This window comes from Choloepus didactylus, chromosome 18, assembly GCF_015220235.1.
Source record: "Choloepus didactylus isolate mChoDid1 chromosome 18, mChoDid1.pri, whole genome shotgun sequence".
Taxonomy (NCBI): Eukaryota; Metazoa; Chordata; class Mammalia; order Pilosa; family Megalonychidae; genus Choloepus; species Choloepus didactylus.
The window spans coordinates 57,624,028-57,645,175 of record NC_051324.1 but is presented as its reverse complement, the minus strand read 5'-3'; the positions used below and the strand labels follow the sequence as shown (position 1 = coordinate 57,645,175).

The 21,148-nt window shown below is 40.2% G+C and overlaps 1 protein-coding gene across 3 annotated transcripts in view; it reads right to left on the bottom strand.

Annotated features, from left to right (window-relative positions):
- MARCHF10 (membrane associated ring-CH-type finger 10) overlaps positions 1 to 21,148 on the bottom strand; it is a 246,934-nt gene that overhangs the window by 119,237 nt on the left and 106,549 nt on the right. The gene's annotated exons all lie outside the window — the stretch shown is intronic.

The window sequence follows — 21,148 nt, the reverse complement described above, 5'->3', positions numbered from 1 at the left end:
AAAAGGATGTAAAAGGAGGTAAGTTTTCTGTATTTCACTTGAACTGGTCAAATGATAACACCAGTAATTAGATATATAGAGTAATACCTAAAGAAACCACTAAATAGCTATAAAATAGATACAGTCACAAACATTATAGATAAATGAAAATGGAATTTTACACAAAGTTTCAAGTAACTCACAGGAAGGCAAGAAAAAAATAGAGAAATGAAAATCAGAGAGTACAAGCAGAAAATGAAAAAAATAAAATGGCAGATTAAGCCCTAACATATCACTAATGACATTAAATGTAAATGGTCTAAATAAACCAATTAAAAGGCAGAAATTGGCAGAATGGATGTAAAAAATGACCCAATTATATGCTATCTACAAGAAACTCACTTCAAAAAAAATGATACAGGCAGATAGACATATATATCATGCAAACATTAATCAAAGGAAATCAGGAGTGGATATATTAATATCAGGTAAAGTGTGCCAGTTTGAATATATTGTGTCCCCCAAACACTATTATCTTTGATGTAATCTTGTGTGGGCAGACATTATCAGTGTTGATTAGATTGTAATTCTTTGAGTGTTTCTTTGGAATGTGCCCCACCCAGCTGTGGGTGATGACTGTGATTGGATAATTTCCATGGAGGTGTTGCTCCGCCCATTCGGGGTGGGTCTAAATTGATCAGTGGAGCCATATAAATGAGCTGACACAACAGAAGGAACTCAGGGCAGCTGAGAGCAACCTTTTGAAGAGGAGCCACAGCCAAGAGGGACTCTTTGAAGAATGCACAGGAGCTACAGATGAGAGACCATTTGAGGACGGCTGTTGAAGGCAGACTTTGCTCCAGAGAACCTAAGAGAGGAAAAACACTCCAAGAGCAACTAACAGTGACATTTTTGAGGAACTGCAGCCTAGAGAGGAACATCCTGGGAGAAAGCCATTTTGAAACCAGAACTTTGGAGCAGACGCCAGCCATGTGCCTTCCCAGCTAACAGAGGTTTTCTGGATACCATTGGCAATCCTCCTAGTGAAGGTACCCGAATGCTGATGTGTTACCTTGGACATTTTATGGCTTTAAGACTGTAACTGTGTAACAAAATAAACCCCTTTTTATAAAAGCCAATCTGTCTCTGGTGTTTTGCATTCCAGCAGCATTAGCAAACTAGAACATAAAGTAAACTTCAGAGCAAAGAAAATTTCTAAAGACAGAAAGAGTTAATCTACTGAGAAGACATAGCAATCCTACGTGGGTATGTACTAAATAACAGAGCTGGAAAATAATGTGAAGTAAAAACCAATAGGTCTAAAAGGAGAAATATACAATCCACAATTATAATTGGAGATTTCAACACTCCTCTCTCAACAATTGTTAGAACAAGTAGACAGAAAATCACAAGGATATGGAAAAACTCAACAACATATCAACCAACAAGATCTAATCACCATTTATAAAACACTCTACCAAACAAAATCAAAAGAGACATTCTTTTCAAGTACCCATGGACCATATACTAACACAGAGCATATCCTGGGCCAAAAAACAAGCTCCAACAAAATTTAAAGGACTGAGATCATACAAAGTGTGTTCTCTAATTACAAAAGAATCAACTAGAAATCAATAAGATAACAGGAAAAGCTCAAGACAGTTGGAAGCTAAAAAAACACACTTCTAAATAATCCATAGGCCAAAGAAGAAATCTTGAAGGGAACACAAATACTTTGAACTTAATGAAAATGAAAATAAAACGTATCAAAATTAGTGAGGTACAGCCAAAATCAATGCTCAGAGGTAAATTTATAGTACCAAATGCATACATTAGAAGAAGGTCTTAAATTGAACTAAGCTCCTGCCTCAAGAATTTAGAAAAAGAAGAGCAAAATAAACCCAAAGCAAGCAGAATGAAGGAAATAATAAAGAGCATAAATCAATGAAATTGAAAACAGAAAAAAATAATAGAGAATCAGAGCTGGTTCTTTGAAAAGATCAATAAAAGTGGCAAACCTCTAGCAAGACTGATGAAGTAAAAAAAAAAAAAAAAGGAAGACACAAATTACCAATATAAGGATTGAAACAGGAGAATTCACTACAAATTCTGCAGACATTAAAAGGGTAATAAAGGAATACTCAAACAACTCAACAAACACAAATTTGATAACTTTGATGAAACAGATAAATTTCTCAAAAAACACAAACTACCACAACTCAAACAGGAAATAGGAAATAGTGAAATAGTTTTATTACCAAAAATAGAAATGGAATTTGTATCTAAAGCTCCCCAAAAGAAATCTCCAGGCCCCTGTGGGTTCACTTTAGAATTCTACTAACCATTTATAGAATAATTAAACCAATTCTACATAATCTCCTCCAGAAAATAGAAGAGGAGAGAACCTTCCCAGTTCATTTTAAAACACTAGTATTACCCAAAGACAGTACAAAAAAGAAAACTACAGACCAATATCCCTCATGGATATAGGCAAAAAAAATTCCTTAACAAAATATTAGTAAACATATTCTGCCAAATAGAAAAAGAATCATACACTATGAATATGTGGAGTTTATTATAGGGGTACAATAATTGAAAATCAATCAGTGATATCCACCATATTAACAGGCTAAAGAAGAAAAATCACATGATTATATCAACTGATGTAGAAAAAGCATTTGATGAAATTAAACATCCATTCTTTATAAAAACTCTCAGAAAAACAGGAATAGAAGGGAACATCTTCAACTTGATAAAGAGCATCTACAAAAAAACCTACAGCTAACATTATATTCAATGGTGACAAACTGAATATTTTCCCCCTTAGATCAGGAATAAGGCAAGGATGCCCACTCTAACCACTCTTAATCATCATAGTGATAGAAATCAAAGTCAATGCAATAAGGCAAGAAAAGGAAAATAAAACTTACAGATTGGAAAGGAAGAAATAAAACTGTCCCTATTTGCAGATGGCATAATTGTCCTCACAGAAAATCCCAAAGAATCTACAAAAACAAAAACTCCTGGAACTAATAAGTGAGTTAAGCAAGATTGCATGTTGTAAGATCAACATACAAAATTTAATTGAATTTCTATATATTAGTGTTTGGGTTTCCTAGTTGCTAAAACAAATACCATACAATGGGATGGCTTAATAACAGGAATTTATTAGTTAATGGTTTTAGAGGCTAGAAGATTTGTTTCCTCCCAGGATCAGTATCTTCTAGCTGGCTGTTACACTTTGGGGTTCCTGGTTTTTTTGTCCCATGGCAATGCACATAATGATGTCTTCTCCTTTTCCCTCCAGGTTCTGTTGACTTCTGGCTTCAGCTGCTCTCCATGGTTTCTCTCTCCATCTGAATTTCACCCTTCTTATAAAGGACTACAGTAATTTGGATTAAAGCCCAGCCTGATTTAGTTGGGCTACACCTTAACTAAAGTAACATCTGGAAAAGATCTTATTTACAGTAGGTCCTGATCAACCAGAATGTGGACCAAGACCAAGAATATGTCCAATCTAGGCTACAAAACCCAACCCACCACAACCAACAATGAACACATGGACATTAAAATTAAAAATACAATACCATATACAATTGCTCAAAAATATTAAATACTTAGGTGTAAATCTAACAAAACAAGTGTAAGATTTGTATGCTATAAACAACACAGTGTGATGAAAGATACCAAAGAATATCTAAGAAGTAGAAAATCATGTTCATGGATTGGAGACTCAATATAGTAAAGATGTAAGTTCTCCCCAAATTGATATAAAGTTTTAACATAATTTCTATCAAAATCCCAGCAATATATTTTTTTATTTTTTTATTGTTTTATTTTGAAATAAATTCAAAGTTATAGGAACAGTTGCAAAAACAATACTAACCCCATACACAGAATTCCATCATACCCTGACCCCCCTCCCCCGGTAGCTCAATCCACCAACTTTAACGTGCTGTCACATTGCTATTTCTTTTCCTCCCTCCATCCTTCCCTATCTATCTTCCATCATCTATTGCTCTGTCTTCTGAACATATGAGAGCTAGCTGCACACATCCTTAAACATACACTATAATTCATGTATACACTTCACATGAACAAGAACATTCTTTTATGCAATCCCATTAAGCGCAGCTAAGAAGTACAAGAGATTCAACAATGATACAAAGCTTACATTCTATATTTCATTTACCTTATGTCTCAACTGTGTCCCTTGGAGCCACCTGTCCTCTATCCTCCAATCCCATCCAAGTTCATCCTTGGCATTCAATCGTCATCTATTTAGACTGTCTTTTTTTTTTTTTTTTCAGTTGTGGAAACATATATACAGCCTAAATCTTCCCATTCCACCCCCTCCCTAGCCTTCCGTTAGTGGGATTAATCACATTTAGAATGTTGTAATGCTCTTTCCCACCATCCATTACTAGAAATTTCCCTTCACCTCAAACAGCAACTCTACACTCATTTCTTAACTCCCCATTGCCCCTTCACCCATTTCTCTTAACCCAAACTCCACATTTCATCTCTATGGTTATATTCTCTGATAATTTCTTTGTGTTTGCTGTGGGGGTTAAAATTAACCTCTTAAATCCATATCAATCTTGTTTTTCTTTGATATCACCTTCACTTCAATAGGATACATAAACTATGTTCCTATACTCCTTCATTCCCCCACCTTTATATAGTTGTCTAAAATTACATATTTTACATTGAGTTCAAAACCACTGATTTGTCATTAGAGTTTGTGTAATTTATATCATGTAGGAAGCAAATAGTGGAGTTACAAATCAAAAATTATTGACTTCTATTTGTATTCCATTGTGGTTGGAGAATGTGCTTTGAGTATATTCATTTTTTTTTTTTTTTAATTTCTTGAGGCTTGTTTTATGTCCCAGCTTATGGTCCCTTCTCGAGAAAGATCCGTGATCACTAGAGAAAAATGAGTGTCCTGGTGCTTTGGGATGTAAGGTACTATATATGTCTGTTAAAATTCTCTATATCTCTTTCTCCTTTCTTTGTTTCTCTGTTGGTAGGGCTCCCTTTAGAATCTGAAGTAGGGCAGGTCTTTTATTGGCAAAGTCTCTCAGCATTTGTTTGTCTGTGAAAAATTTAAGCTCTCCCTTGAATTTGAAGGAGAGTTTTGCTGGATAAAGTATTCTTGGTTGGAAATTTTTCTCTCTCAGAATTTTAAATATGCCATGCCACTGCCTTCTCACCTCCATGGTGGCCACTGAGTAGTCACAACTTAGTCTTATGTTGTTTCCTTTGTATGTGGTGAATTGCTTTTCTCTTGCTGCTTTCAAAACTTGCTCCTTCTCTTCAGTATTTGACAGTCTGCTCAGAATATGTCTCGGAGTGGTTTTATTTGGATTTATTCTATTTGGAGTTTGCTGGGCATTTATGCTTTGTGTATTTATATTGTGTAGAAGGTTTGGGAAGTTTTCCCCAACAATTTCTTTGAATATTCTTTCTAGACCTTTACCCTTCTCTTCCCCTTCTGGGACACCAATGAGTTTTAAGTTTGGACGTTTTTTTTTTTTTTTTTTGTCTGTTGTATCCCTGAGATCCATTTCAATTCTTTCAATTTTTTCCTCCATTCTTTCTTTTGTTCTTTCATTCTCTGTTCTGTGGACTTCTAGGACACTGAGATGCTGTTCAGCTTCCTCTAGTCTTGTATTGTGAATATCCAGAGTCTTTTTAATTTGGCCAACAGTTTCTTTTATTTCTGTAAGATCTTCTATTTTTTTATTTACTCTTGCAATGTCTTCTTTATGCTCTTCTAGGGTCTTCTTTATGTCACTTATATCCTGTTCCATGGTCTTCTTGATGTCCTTTAAATCCTTTGCCATGTTTTCGTTCCTCGATTGTAGTTCTTTGATTAATTGTGCGAGGTACTTTGTCTCTTCTGATAACTTGATTTGTGTGTTTGGAGTTCGATTCTCCATATCATCTGGTTTTATCATATGCATTGAGATTTTCTGTTGTTTTTGGCTTCTTGGCATTTGCTCTGCTTGACAGGGTTCTTTCAAGTTGTAAAAAAAAACCTATCTAATTTTTCAGAAAAACTGTTTGGTGGCATACACTTTCTCTAACTAACCAGCAGATGCTGTCTGTGAGTCACCTATACCTCTCAAGTCAGTTCTCCACCTTGTCCCCATGGTGTGTGGGGAAATGATTCTTGTGGGGTCCAGCCGGAGAACTCAGCCTGAGTGTGTTGCTGGAGCCGTCTGCCCTGAATGCAGGGCGCTTGTATGGGTAGCCAGGGAGGAAGGACAGCCTCGATATTCAAATCCCCCAGGTTCCCAGAGATTCAAGGCTGCCACAGGAGTCCAAGCTTTCATTTCATTTCAGCCCCAGACCCTCTCTCTTGCTGTCCCACGAACCACTGGACTAGGCGTAGCATCCCTGGGTTCTCTGAGTGGGTCCCCAGCCACGATCCTCCAGGACCTCTGCCGAGGGAACGCCATGCTATGTCACCAGTGCATGCCGTCCCTCAAGGGAAGCCCCAGGCCGCCAGGCTGTGCCGGAGTGCTTTCAGCCTGATGCAAAAATCGCCAAATGGGGCGTCTTCACACCCCTCTGAGATATGAACTGTACAAGGATGGTCTTTCACATAGACCAATACATAAAGAAAAATAAAAGTCATAAAACCCTTTTTCTGCTTGGGCAAAGATAAGACAAATGTCTTAACAAAGAGTCCTCCAGCTTTGCCCCTGCTCCAAGCTTTCTGCTCATCAGAGCAACCAGAATGACTACTCAACTGCTTGTTTTCAGTGGTTCTTTGTTGCCTCTACCTACAGCATCCCATTTTGTGCTCACTGCAACCCTATGAAGCATCACTATTCTCGTTTCTCAGATGAAGATCCTGAGGCCAGGGAGGACCAGTGAATTGCCCAAAGCCCCACAGGCATGAAGCCTGGATATTAACCCAGTGTTCTCAGATTCTAAATACTGGGCTCTAAACTGCCCTCAAGATGCATAAGATCTCAATTTAAAAGTGAGGAAAGGGATAGAGTTGAGAAAGAAAATACCCTAGGTATTCAGAGGACTCAGTTTGGGAGTGAGCCAGTTCAATTATGGGTCTGCACACATTCCACCCTGCTTTGAAGTCCTTGCTCAAAGGCCACTTCCTCCAGAAGGTCTTTCCAAAATTTCCAGCCCAGGGACATCTTGCCCTCCTCCGAGCCTCCAGAACATTCTAGTTCAATGCACTCCATGCTGCATGTCAGGCAACCTCAAGATGTATCTATTGAAGGTGACAAACACATATACTGGGAAGACATCCATCCCATGTGACAATGCTGGACACCCAGTAGCCCAGAGGAGGGCTGCCTCATCCAACCTATTAGCCCAGGGGAGAAGGCCAAAGATCAAATCTGGGTGTCCCTAGAACTACAGTTTGGCATCACTGCAGCACAGAGCACAAGGCTGGAGGGTGGGAGATGAGAAAGGAGAGATTAGCAGGAACAGGGTTGCACACTGGGATCATCTGGAGAGATTTTAAAATACAATCACCCGAGCGTCACCCTCAGAGATCTGGGTCTTTTGCAGGACTTCTCTCCTACAGCTCTGACATCCTGCCTGCTGTGAAATGGCATTGTGGCTATGTTAACAATAACAACAACAAGAAAAAATGTCTTGTCTCTTAGGGAGACATACGAAAGTATTTAGAGGTAATATTTGTTATCTGAGATTTGTCCCAATAACGTGCTTTATAGTAAAAGAAAGTAGTGAATCACAAGTTGCATTCTGTTGTTACATCTCTTTAGTCCCCTTTAACTTTGAATGTCTCCAGCAAAAGTCTCAATTGTTTGTGCTTCCAAGGGATACTATCAGTATGACAACTTCTGAAATGTTTTGTCAGTGCCTTCTCTGCCTTTCATGAACTTGACATTTTTGAAGAGTTAGTTATTTTGCAGAATGCCCCTCCATTTGGGTTTGCCTAATGTTTCCTAAAGAATAGATTCACTTTTGACAGGATTATTCCAGAAATGATGTCATCTCCTTCTTGGTGTATCATATCAGATGATGTAGAGAGGTCCTATTAATTGGGCTAATAATTTAGATCACTTGGTTAAGGTGGTGCCTGTCAAGTATCTTCACTGGGAAGTTATTATTTTTCCCTTGGCAATTTGTAAATTCATTATCATTATTATTTTTCTCTTGGTAATTTATAGATTCAGTATCTCTCTCATGGAGAGATATTTTGAGACAATTGCAAATATCCTGTTACTCCTCAAATTTTCACCCTGTTAGTTTTAGTAAAAATTGATGATTCTTGCTTTAATCAATTGTTACCATGATGGTTGCCAAATGGTGATTTTCTACTTGGATCAATCCATCTATATTTATTGGTTGGCTTTCTTCTGTAAGGCAGAGCTTTCCCTTCTATATCATTTATTTACATATATAAATATATCTATTCTGTATTCTTAGTTTATTCAGTAAATCCCTTGACTTTTAATATTTCTGCATCATGTTTTAGGTGTTTCTCTTATAAACACCATATAGCTAGGTTTTTTCCCCAGAACTTTAAATAGTTTTATTCATTTATATTTATTATGAAATTAATAAATATGCATTTAGTTCTACAAAAAAAAGAGAATGAAGTAGTTCTATATGTACTGATACAGAAAAATGTCTATGATATAGTCTTAAGGAAAAAATGCAGAAAAGTGTGTGTAATATAAGCCCATCTTGAAGGGAAAATGCTATATGTATTTATTTCCATTGCGATAAAAAAAATTTCTGGAAAGCTATACAAGAAGCAGGTTAACGTGGGTTACTTTTAAGGAGTTGGACTGGGGGAGGATTCTGCTCAGAGCTTTATGTATTATTTGAATTTTAATATCCTTGAAGAGGTCCTGGTTTTATAATTAAAAGGCCCAACATCTGCCTGCTAGAAGTTCATTGCCTAGGACACAGACAGATGAATGCTCGCCTGGCACAAACACCTGAGGGCTGTTAGAAGAAAGCCTAGGTTGGGAGCTATGGGAGGAGGCAAGACATGGGGCCGGGCGATGTCCTTGGAGAAGATGACTTCCGAGTGGAATTGTGCAGTGAGGCATCTTAGCTTCATGGAAAGAATCCAGGTGTTGGAGTCAGGCAAGTATAGGTTTGAGTCTCAGGTTAGCTACTCACTAGCTGTGTGACTTTGGGCAAATTCATCAGCTTCTGCAAGCCCTAAGCAGTGTTGGGAGGATTAGAAATTATAATATACGTGTAGAGCACTGAAAGGGCACCTGCGTAAACATTCAAAGTTTTTGAAGAATGAGTAGGTGTTAACCCAGGGAAGAAGGGTGGTTGAGAGGAGAGTAGCGTGTGGTTTGCTGGGTCTGAGTTTTGCTTGCTGGCCGGGGGGCAGGAGTGGGGGAGAAGTGGAGAGAGTCATGGGGACAACTTATGAAGAGCACTGACTTCCATTTTAGAGTTTGGTTTGTATTTAGAATACAACGGGCATCTATTGAAGGATTTTAAGTAGAAGTGGTTACAAGGTCAGATTTGTAATTTTGAAAGTCCATTGGCAGCAGATTGGGACGTGGAGGGTGGGGAGGTCATTAAAAGTGGAGTTAGGAAGGCCAATTAGAAGACCGTGGCAGTAATCCAGAAGGAAGATGAAGAAGACTTGAACTAAAGCAGTTAATTTAATGAAGGAAGTAGAATCATAAAACCTTAACACCTATTGGATGTGAGAGTCAGAAAGAAGGACGGAGCCCAAAGATCTTTGTCTTAAGCACTGTGTGTATGGCGGTGGGTTCAGAGAGTCAGGCAGAAGAACAGATGGAGGAAAGAAGAGTCCAGCTTTAGGCATGCTGAGTTGAAGGTGTCCTTGAGACTGTAAGTGATGCAGTTCAGTAGGCAGCTGGGTAGGTGAGACTGGAGCTCAGAAGTCTGTTCCGGAATTAAACCCTACTTTGTTAGTGCAAGAGAAGATGGATGGCCATAAAGGCAATGATTATTTTGGGTAATGATCAATCATGACAAGGTTATGAGGCATGGGGGATTTAGCTGGTCTGCAGGTTCTAAATAGAAGGCTGATTAAAATTTTGGTGCCAACAACAGTCAAGGCCTAAAGGGATGTCAGAGGCTTAAGGATGACACGAGGAGGCTATTACTGCCTTTTTCTCAGGGTTATGAATGGAAAAATAACCAAATGATTTTAAATGTCTCCAGTGAAAGTCTCAATAGTTTGTGTTTTCAAGAGGAACTATTAATGTGACAACTGTTGAAACACATTTGGCAAGTGGTGGACTTAACCTGTAACTGACAGAGCTACAGATATTGATTAGAAAGTAGCCAATAAAGCCCAGTGAATCAGATGAGACTCCTTAGTAAAAATATTTGAAGGTCCAAGTTCAAAACTTTGGGTGTGAGTTACTGTGGTTTATCATGGTTCATAGCAGCTTCCTTACGAGGAGACTGAGGTGAAATGATCAGAGTAGCATTAAAGAAAAATCACGAATTCAAATTTTTGCCTTCACAACAGGTACACTATATCACTGATAGGGTACCCCACAGTAATTGCTGCTGACTGATAGCTTCCTACGGAGATTTTCAAAATGTATCCAAAGACGAAGGTCTTCAAAGTCTATGAACCCCCTCAAATTGTTTGCAAAGTGTTAGGTGCATGTACATGTGTGCATTTTCAGTGGAGAAAGGCCCCCAAATCACTACTTTATCAGTTGATCTTTTTCTTTCTCTGACTTTCCTCATCTTTCTTTTCTCCTTTTCTGTTTCCTAATTTTTCCTCTTTCTTATTTATGCCTTGGGCTTAACAGGCCATGGAAGGAATTTGCTTCCCTATTGTCTAGTGCTAATCACTGTACAAATGGTTAAAATGACTACTGACCCTTGGTCTAGAATAGTGATTTCAAGACTTAAAAAAAAAAAAAAAATATATATATATATATATATATATATATATATATATTAAAACCTCCTGCAGCCTTTTTGTTTCATCAAACAAAATCTTACATAGAGACCAGTATAGAATATTGATTTCAAAAAAATAAAGAGCAAATTTGTATGTGCTGAGTGAGGAAGCCTGGAAGCCTGGGCCCCACCCACCAGGCCATCCCATCTCGGGGTTCTGTGCAACTCCAGGTTTGAATACCACTGGTCTAAAGCAGGGCTTTGGGGCAGAGATCAAGAGGACAACTCCATGAGAGCCCCCACAGATGAAAAGCATACCCAAGCTGCCACGGAGCACAAGGTATGTACATTTCCAACCTAGGGACTGACTTTAAAGACTATCCTGATAGACAGCCCTTGAGGAGGGAAAGGAAAGGAACTGTGTTCTTCTGATTAGTTCAGTTGTGGAGTATGATGTTAGGGAAACTGATGTTGCAGGCCCAATGTCTTCTTAGTTTGATCCACACTATTTCATGCCTACAAACTACTTACCAGTTTCCAGATATATTTCTCTTCAGTGTGCACTATTTGTATGGAATTAGAGGAGGAGAGTTTGTATACCTACATTCAAATTCCTCTCTAATGTTGAGAAAACAATTTAAATGGCATGACAGTGTATATAATTTGTCGATTATGAGAAGATCCTTCCACATATGTGTATCTTTAGATGGCTACTAGATATTTAAGAAATGAGTATGAAATGATGTAAAAAAAAGTTAGTTCTTATTCTATTTTAGCGCCTTATTGAATGTCCACAATGAGTATATTGTTGTGCTTAGGCTTCACACCATATCATCTATGGCCTTGTAGTTTTAAAAGTAGTTGTAGCTGCTCCTACCAAGGTAGGAGGGCCGGATACTTTTATAGCCCCATGAAGCCATGTTACCCAGCCACTATCTATCCCAGTTCTTAAAGAGGCCAGGTCACCTAGCTCCTAAAAGCCAGGTTATTTGGGGTAACCTAGATATTTCTATTCCCCTGGGTTTTTACACGCCCAGGGTATGGTCTAGTTCCCGATCTTCCCCATCCAGATTTTGGATGGATTCTTTTGAACAACTTCATGAAGATCTGATTCTCCAACCATCTGGGCTCAACTCTTCTGAAGCTGCCGTTACCTGATGCCTTTCTCCCCCATAAAAGCTCCACTCCCTCTTCTACCCAGGGATTTTATCACCTGCCTGGACTTAGATTAGATTTGCCCCACCAAGTTCCCGGCCATTCCCCCCACCCCTCACAACTTCCTCCCTGCCACCTGGCTGCTGTCCCTGGGCGGGATGTCCTGCCTCCCTCACTGGAAAATAAACTGCATAAATAGCCACTTGGAGAGGCCATGCCTTTATTCTGGCGATGATGCCCCTACACAATAATCTGTTTGCAATCCTTCTCTTGGAGTCTGTATCACATTATTTTGAATAGCTTCAGTGATTGTATTTCAGAAATTGATGTTTTTCAAATGGCCGGAGTCATGTACGGTGATGAAGGCTGTGTTCAATTTTGACACCACCATTTGTATTGCTACAGTAATAAGATTGACTTTCTTTTGTAATTTGTAAATGGGGCTCCAGCAGAAATCTTACTAGACTGTAAGCGTGAGGGCAAGGGCTATATTTGTTCTGCTCATCACTTTATACTCAGCACCTAAAAGAGTGCTTGGAAAACTATAGGTGTTAATAAATGTTTGTTGAGTGAATGAGTAGGAGGACTTCCAAGAATGCCTGGAGAAGAGGCAGCATCATTGGAATAAGCAGATGGTCTCTCAAGGTGACAACTCTTAGAGGACCACACTGGCCTGGCACAGACATCCTGATATGATCGTACCGCTTGCTTCATTCTTTTATGCTCATGTGGACATATATTGCGGACAAGTTGCAAACCCAGAGAGTTCATTGCAATTAAATCAGGAATGTAAGCCTCAGGATCATCCACATGTTGAAGCCATGTGTGCAGATGTCATTCCCAAGGGAACTGCTGCAGAGGCTGATGGTCAGTATCACGCATCTAAGTCTTTCCACTATAAATCATTTTTATCCGAAATTTAAAAAATGTTCTCAAGTACAGCTCAGTGCTTTAGATAGATTTGTTTTTCTATTCATGTGGTAGAATCACATCTGGACATTGGTAGATATATTCCAACTAAAAATAGCATTTACCCAATTTACTGTCACTTGAGGAGAGAAGCTTTTCATTTAGGCAGACTCTACTTTCTCATTCTTTTAGTCTGTCAAAGCTCACTGCCATTTATTGTTTAAAAAGATAAAGGTAACAGGTTGTGTGTGTGTATTGAAATACAATAAATAATTATTTTTACAGACTGAAAATAATTATGACAACTGCCTTGTCATTCCTCTTTTCTTAATTTATTCTTTAAAGTCACCACTCTTCTTCCTGGTTATGTTGTGAAGCCCTAAACTCAGCATGGGTATGAACTCCATCAGACTCTCCTTAGTACTTACTTCATGGCCACAACACATGAATTTTGAGATTTTTGTCTACTTTCCCTTAGACTGGATTCTTTTTGCTACCATTGATTGAGTCCCCACATCTATCTACCATTTGGGAGTTAGACGAAAGGAGGGTAGAAACAAAAAAGGAGTGAAGAATAAGAGTTGAAGGAAAAAAGAATAGAGGGCTAAAGCACCAGGCTTATGGAATGCTTTGGAGCAGTTTTCACACATCTAGAGGCAGAAATTGGAATTAAATCTGGCTAAAAAGAAATAAGCATGCTGCTTCTCCTACCTAAGGCACTGACATTAATTTAAGTAAATTGGAGTTGGCTCCGGAAGGTACCCATTGCCAGTGAGGAAGCATTTAACAGTCAATCCCAGTTTCACACTTGCCAAAGTCCTCGAGAGTTCTGGAAGTATTTACCTTTGGGCACAGGTCTCTGACTTTTCTTGCCTTGTGACAATAGGTTTGTCTTCTGGAAGGGAACTCTCTTTTGAGCTGTGGCTTTTGCCCCTTTTTTTCTGAAGGGACATGAGGGGCCTCCCCTACTCACCAGCAGGATCATTACTGTCATCAGTGTAACGGGGATGATTTCTGTTTTCCTTTTCAAATCACCTTCTAACCAGAGTGAACGGCTCTGATCTGTCAATATTTTCTGGTGCTTTCCCTTGCAAGTCCAGGTGGCTTCCCTGACTGCAGTCAGTAGTTCTGGGCTTGGAGTTCCTTTGCCTGCCGTGGAGAAGGGCATGCCTGACCCTCTCCACATCAGCTACCCTTCCCATTTGTGACTTCCCATGCAAATGGCTAAAATGGCAGAGAGAGGCTAGAGCCTGAGCTGTGGAATTGGGCAACTCTAAGTGGTACGGTGATTAAAGCCAGGAACCCGACATGGTCTGCACCATGTGTTAAACGAGTGAGCGAATGTCTGATCTGCTAATCGGGATGAGCTCAAATGCATCGTCTGATCCATTATTACAAAGGCCGTCCAGTCTCTCCGCACAGCCAGTCTATAAAAACACCTTTGCAGCATCACTCCTGGGTTTCGACCTGTTGAGCTCATTCTCATTTTGCAAAGTATTTCTGTAGACTTCTCTTCTGACAACATTTTGGCATACGTAGAGCAACACCCTGAATGTTTTAAGATGAGATTCTCATTTGACTTCAGTTACTTGCAACTTTTATTTCTCAACTCTAAAAATTTAACAGATATGTAAGTATCATGGGTGGAATGAAACTAATTTTTACCACCCACAATAGTTCATTAGCGAAAAAGAAGGTATTTAATGAATTTGTGCTTGGTGCGCCTAAAATTATTTCACCGTAACAAAAGGTCTTGAGAGACTAAGAAAAAGTATGATGACAATTAAATTGCCTATCTGATCAGCATTACTGTAAAGAAGGAAAACAGACTCTTAAAATAGCTCATTGTAGAGCTGAAAAAGAGATGGAGCAATCCATAAAGGAAGCACAAAGGTGTTGAAAATGGAATGAAAATCTTTCTTAAAATACCAATGCAGTACTTGTCCCTTGCCTGTACAGAGTTTCAGATTTTCAGGATGTTTCATGCTTCCATTTCATTTTTGTGGGGGTGGGACTTGCTTCAGTTAGAATCCTAAGTGAGCTCTATTTCTTGGCTTTAAAAGGTAAACCTTCATTCTCCTCAAATACATAGACAATAAAGCTTAACACTCTTCATATTTTAAATCCAGTAATTAAGAATTTGACACTCTGCATGAAACAAAAAGGCCCACGGTGCAGAAAGATAGCTGGAGGGGATGGTTAGCAAACAAACTTTCCCAAGTCCTTTAGCAGGGTCCCTCTTAGCTCAAGTCAGAGGTAGAAGGGATTAGTGCAACACCCTTTTTCACAGAGGAAGAAAATGAGGCATCCAAGGCAAAGGGTTTGTTCAAGGGCACACAGTCAGTTAGTGGTCAAACACGAAGAGAATCCAGTTCAGTGCTTTCCCTTATTACAGAACCTTAGCACCAATTATTGCTTATTTATTCGATGAAGGCTTGCCAGGGCTTCTGCATGAATTCAATTTTATAGTGATTAGTCTTTATTAATGCATCTATTTGAGAGCAATAAAAATTTCTTTAAAACGTCCTCTGAGGCAGACTTTTCACGGACAAAGTTTAAATCCTAATTCCTTGGCCTCCCAGCCCTAGCTTATGCTGGTGTGGTTTGAACATACTCTCCTGCAGACCCTTGCTGCTAGGCCATGGCTAGCCAGCAGCTTTGGCTTGGTAGGATGAAGAAGAGGGTGCATCTGGTTGGTGACCCTCCTCAGGAAGAGGAGGCTCTGCACCCACTGGGTCCCCAAAAGGCTTGTTTGTCTAAATCTTTCTTTTCCCTGCCCCTCTTGATGCTGACAAGAAGAAGCAAGGAATGAAACCTAAATTTCTTTTTCATTATCCAGGAACACTTGTGCCAAAACAACTGTTCTACTTTTCAGTTTTCCCAGCTGCTTGTGTTTTTATTGTCTGAAGTTATAAAAAAAATTTTTTTTAAAATGTTAAACAGTTGTCCTCTGGAAAGTCAAGAGAAGGGTGGATGGGAAATCTAGAATTCAGCATATGTCCTGCTATTTCATTATAATAATTCAGTTCTTAATTCTGTTTAATGCTGTGCTGGGCACTTGGTGTGGAGGGGTGGAGGTGGGAGTGAGGTGGGAGTGGGTGTGCCAGTTTGAATCTATTGTGTCCCCCGAAACGCTGTTATCTTTGATGCAGTCTTGTGTGGGCAGACTATTGGTGTTGATTACATTGTAATTCTTTGATTGAGTGTTTCCATGGAAATGGGACCCACCCAACTGTAGGTGATAACTCTGATTGGATAATTTCCACGGAGGTGTGGGCCTTGATTAGTTCACTGGAGCCCTATAAAAGCTCAGACAGAAGGAGCAAGCTTGCTACAGCCAAGAGGGACACTTTGAAGAAAGCACGGAAGCTGAGAGAGGAGCTGCCGATAAGAGAAAGTTTGAAGATGGCCATTGAAAGCAGACTCTTGCTCCGGAGAAGCTAAGAGAAGATAAATGCCACAAGAGCAACTGAGAGTGACAATTTGAAGAGGAGCTGCGGCCTAGAGAGGAACGTCCTGGGAGAAAGCCATTTTGAAACCAGAACTTGGAACAGATGCCAGCCACGTGCCTTCCCAGCTAACAGAGGTTTTCTGGATGCCATTGGCCATCCTCCAGTGAAGGTACCCAATTGCTGATGTGTTACCTTGGATAAATTATGGCCTTAAGGCTGTAACTGTGTAACCAAATAAACCCCCTTTATAAAAGTCAATCCATTTCTGGTATTTTGCATCCTGGCAGCATTAGCAAATCAAAACAGTGGGAGATTAAAAAAAAAAAAAAAACAGACATGAGGGTCCCCACACTCAAAGAGTTTTTAGTTTGGGGGAAACAAGACAAACACATCAAAACCAACTAGCTAGTATAGACAGGTTACCAATAATAAAATAACCATTTTGGTTGGTTCTAGGTAATTTTGTAAAATGTGTGGCATTTAGCCTCTTCTTTCGGCCTGTCTGTGGCCCTGCCTTCTTCCCTCTCCAGGCAAGCCACCCAGATGTAGAGAAGGCTTAACAGGGCTGGGACCAGGGCAGGGCAGGTGAGGCACTTGCCTTGGGTGCAAAATTTAAGGAGGTGCCAAAAAACTCAGTAATCAAGATTAATATTTTAATGCAATATTTAAAAAAATAAAAACAAATGTAAAAATCATGATGAACAAAAAATCAAAATTTTAAATAAAGAGAGGATCAATATTATTGATTTTTCCTTTTGCCTCAAGCTCCAGTATAGCTCGGCATGGCACAGAGAATTAATATTCAGAAATAAAGCAGAATAGGTGTGTATGTACATGTGTGTATGTGTGTATGATCAGTCCAATTTTACAGGTGAGGAAACTGAGAAATTAAGTGTTTTGTCTCAGTCAATCACAGAGATCCTTAAGGACTAAAGCGCAAATATTAGTTGACACTAGGTCCTGGGGTTACTTAAACAGTTTTAGTTTCTCAGGCAGGGGAAGCTGAAGTTCACATCAACCTCCAAAAGGAGGCTGGTCAGAATCAGGACATTTTGTTGGCTCATGCTGAATAGACATAGTGCTTTGAAAGTAAAGGGTCCTAGAGCACATGTGTTAAACTATATTTTAATGCTTCCAGAAAAAATAAAATGTGGCCTGGAGACCTAGTAGCTGCCTCTTTTTGGATTCCAGTGCTTCCAGGAGGCGGAGGACTGGGGAGGGGTCGGTGGTGTTAAGCCCTATTTCTTTCCCTAGGCCCTGGTTAGACCAGCCTGGCTTTGGACCTTGGGGAAAGAATTCTCTTGCTCTTGTCTGCCTTACTTTCTCTTTGACTTTGCTCACTGATGACTTTCCTTGGTTTAGCTTTTCTTCACATTGGTTTGATCTAAGGTTTGGGTTTCTTGGTTCTATTTCAGGAATCCTGTAAGTAACATCAGCCAGTAAACTAGAGTTTGACAGTGGGATTTGGGGCCAAAACACCAGCTAGAATAAGTGTCCCTTTGCCTCACTTTGTCCTCAGTGCATATAGATTCCCCAGTGACCTTGCAGGGAGGAGTAGATGGTGGAGGGAAGGTTGGGTGTTCCAGGTTCCTGGTCCAGTTCTGTACCAGCTGCGTACTTCTCAATTTATAAATATCTATCAGCATCCCATTTTGACAAGACTCAAAGTATAGTCCAGGTATATGGACATAATGAAAATCCCTTTTCCTCCTCATTCTTTCCTCATCCAAGTCTCATTTCTTAACCATCCTAGTTTAAGGTAACAAAGACTATCCCATGTATACACAGCGAGAGTTCTAAATATAGCAAAGGACAGCTACAGCCTGCAGTTGTCCCAGAACCATCTCTCTCTTTGCCCTTCATATGTATTTTTGCTAAGAGGTAGGATCTCATGGATGCCAGGGAGCTGGTCTAAGAGGTCAGGGATCAGTTCTAGTTAGGGTGTTTAACTCATCCCAGTTTGCTTGGGACTTTCCTGGTTTTAACACTGAAAATCCCAAGTCTCAGGAAACACCTTAGTCCCAGGCAAACCAGGAGAGCTGGTCACCCAATCTGCAGTGACAGCAGCCAGGGCTAAGACCACACTGTGCTCTCTAGAGTCATTGTGGAGGTGGAGTGCTTGACGTCTTCTCAAGAACAGGATGAAACCCCAGTGTGTGGAATAAAAGAGTAAACTTGCTTTTCAAGTTTGGGGATAGTAACTCCAGTAAAACCTGTCCTTCAGGCTCTGATAAGAATCAGATGCTTTTATTTAGGGTCTGGGCTGCAGTTCCTAGCAGTAAAGAGCTTATTACTCCCCATGGCACCTGTACTATAGGCCAGAGGTGAGTGGTGAGGACCCTTGGGCAACAGGCAAGCACTAATGCTGGCAACAGGCAGACTGGAAAATCCTGGGCATCTAATCCCTACCACCATTGCAGTGAGGGTGGAGGGGATGGGAGCTGGAATTACTGTACCCAAACCTCTAGGGACAGAGTCCCCAGAATGATGTGTCTTCCTGTAGGACCAACCCAGTGACCTTCACAGTCACTAGGCCAGATTTGGCCTCGGTGCTCAGCCTCTCTCCAAGGACAGGGCTGATGGAGAAAGTTCTGGAGATATGTGAACGTGTCAGCACCTGCATGGTGTGTAGCAGTCTCTCACCTGGATTCTGAGAGGCAGCTGGGGATAGGACGGCAAGATGGGGAATGAGGCTTGGCAAGCCCATCAGAGCTATCTTTTCCTCTCTGGTACACATATGCATTCCAGCCTGATCAAAGGAATCAGAAATGTGAAGTCCTGAATGAAGCCAGAAAGGAGCTCAGGCAAATATTTGCTGTCTCCTTGAGCATTTCACTGGGCCAGTTTACTCACAGTGCTTTAAAGGTATCATTTAGCCATTGATAATAAACTCCATCATACTGGAATAAACAAAGGCCAGAGAGATTCCAAAGAGATCTCAAATAATGGAAGGATCTGATGAGCCTAGATGGATGTGGATGTTGAAAGGATGGGTAGAATTTGGATTGAAAGAGAATGGAGGGGGTATTAGAAGGAGAGGGGTGATCGAAGCCTCCACTCCAAGAGCTGAGAGAGGTTGAAAGAGCAGCCTGCATTGACACAGACAAGAGTATTTTTTGTCTTGTAGTTACTGACGTGTGCACCTAATTGCGTCTACTTCTCCTTCCACCCACCTCCTCCACTTTCAACTTATAAACTCCATAAAGACAAGGCTGTGTCTTATTCAACTCTGAATCCACAGGAGTACTTTGCACAGTACCTTTAACATCTTGGAGAGTCAGAAAACATTTCTGATAAAAATTGAAGTGGAATTTAAGAACCAATTTATTAAAATTTAGGGCATATGTCTTGGGACAAAAAATGCCACCATATATATGAAGAAAAACTAAACTGAAGGCCACATAAGCAGCAGCAAGAAACATCAAATTGCCCAAAATACAATCAAGGACTTTTTATATTATCCATGTAAGCTAAGTTGTTGAAGTTTTAAAACCTAAGTATAAAAAGTACACAGATTTCATCAAGTTCATGTACATCTGTGCCAGTTTGAATGTATTGTGTCCCCCAAACACCATTATCTTTGCTGTAGTCTTGTGGGGCAGACGTTTTGGTGATGATTAGATTTGCTTGGAATGTGCCCCACCCAGCTGTGGGTGATGACTCTGATGAGATGTTCCCATGGAGGCATGGCCCCACCCATTCAGGGTGGGACTTGATCAGTGGAGCCATATAAATGAGCTGACTCAAAGAGAAGGAACTCAGTGCAGCTGTGAGTGATGTTCTGAAGAGGAGCAAGCTTGCTAGGGAGGAACATCCTGGGAGAAAGCCATTTTGAAACCAGAACTCTGGAGCAGACACCAGCCACTTGCCTTCCCAGCTAACAGAGGTTTTCCAGATGCCATTGGCCATCCTCCAGTGAAGGTACCCGATTACTGATGTGTTACCTTGGACACTTTACGGCCTTAAGACTGTAACTGTGTAGCCAAATGAACCCCCTTTTTATAAAAGCCAATCCATCTCTGGTGTTTTGCATTCTGTAGCATTAGCAAACTAGAACAGATTTTGGTAATAGAGAAATGGGGTGCTTTTGCTGCTGAGTTTGCAAATACCAAACATGTTGGAATGGCTTTTTAAATGGATAAGGGGAAGATTCTGGAAGAATTGTGAGGAGCTTGATAGAAAAGGCCTAAACTGCTTTGAAGAGACTGTTTATGGAAATATGGACTCTAAAGATATTCTGACGAGGAGTTGAACAGAGAAGATGAACATGTTGTTGCGAACTGGAAGAAAGACAATCCTTGCTTTAAAGTGGCAGAGAATTTGGCAAAATTGAGTCCTGATGTCAGATGGAAGGAGGAATTTGAAAGCAACAACTTGGAATACTTAGCTGAGGAGATCTCCAGACTACATGTGGAGTATGTACCCTGGCTTCTCCTTGCAGCTTATAGTAAAATGCGAGCAGAAAGAGAGAAACTTAGAACTGAACTTTTGGGTTCAAAGAAACCAGAAGCTGATGGCTTGGAAAATCACAGGCTTCCAGGGGGTGGGATCCCAGAAGCTACAGCCCAAGGTGAGGATGTAACCAAACATGGAACCCAGCAGCCATTTCAGTACAAGCCAAAATTGGAAAAGGAGTTAAGCAGAAAGGATCTGTGGAAAGTCCTATTGTCTGATGGCTTTGACCCCTGTGTGCTTCATGTGAAGCCAACAGACTTTTTGCGAGATCTTTATAGACCGAGACATTGCCAATCTGGACTGGAGGAGACAGACAAGGAACAAAT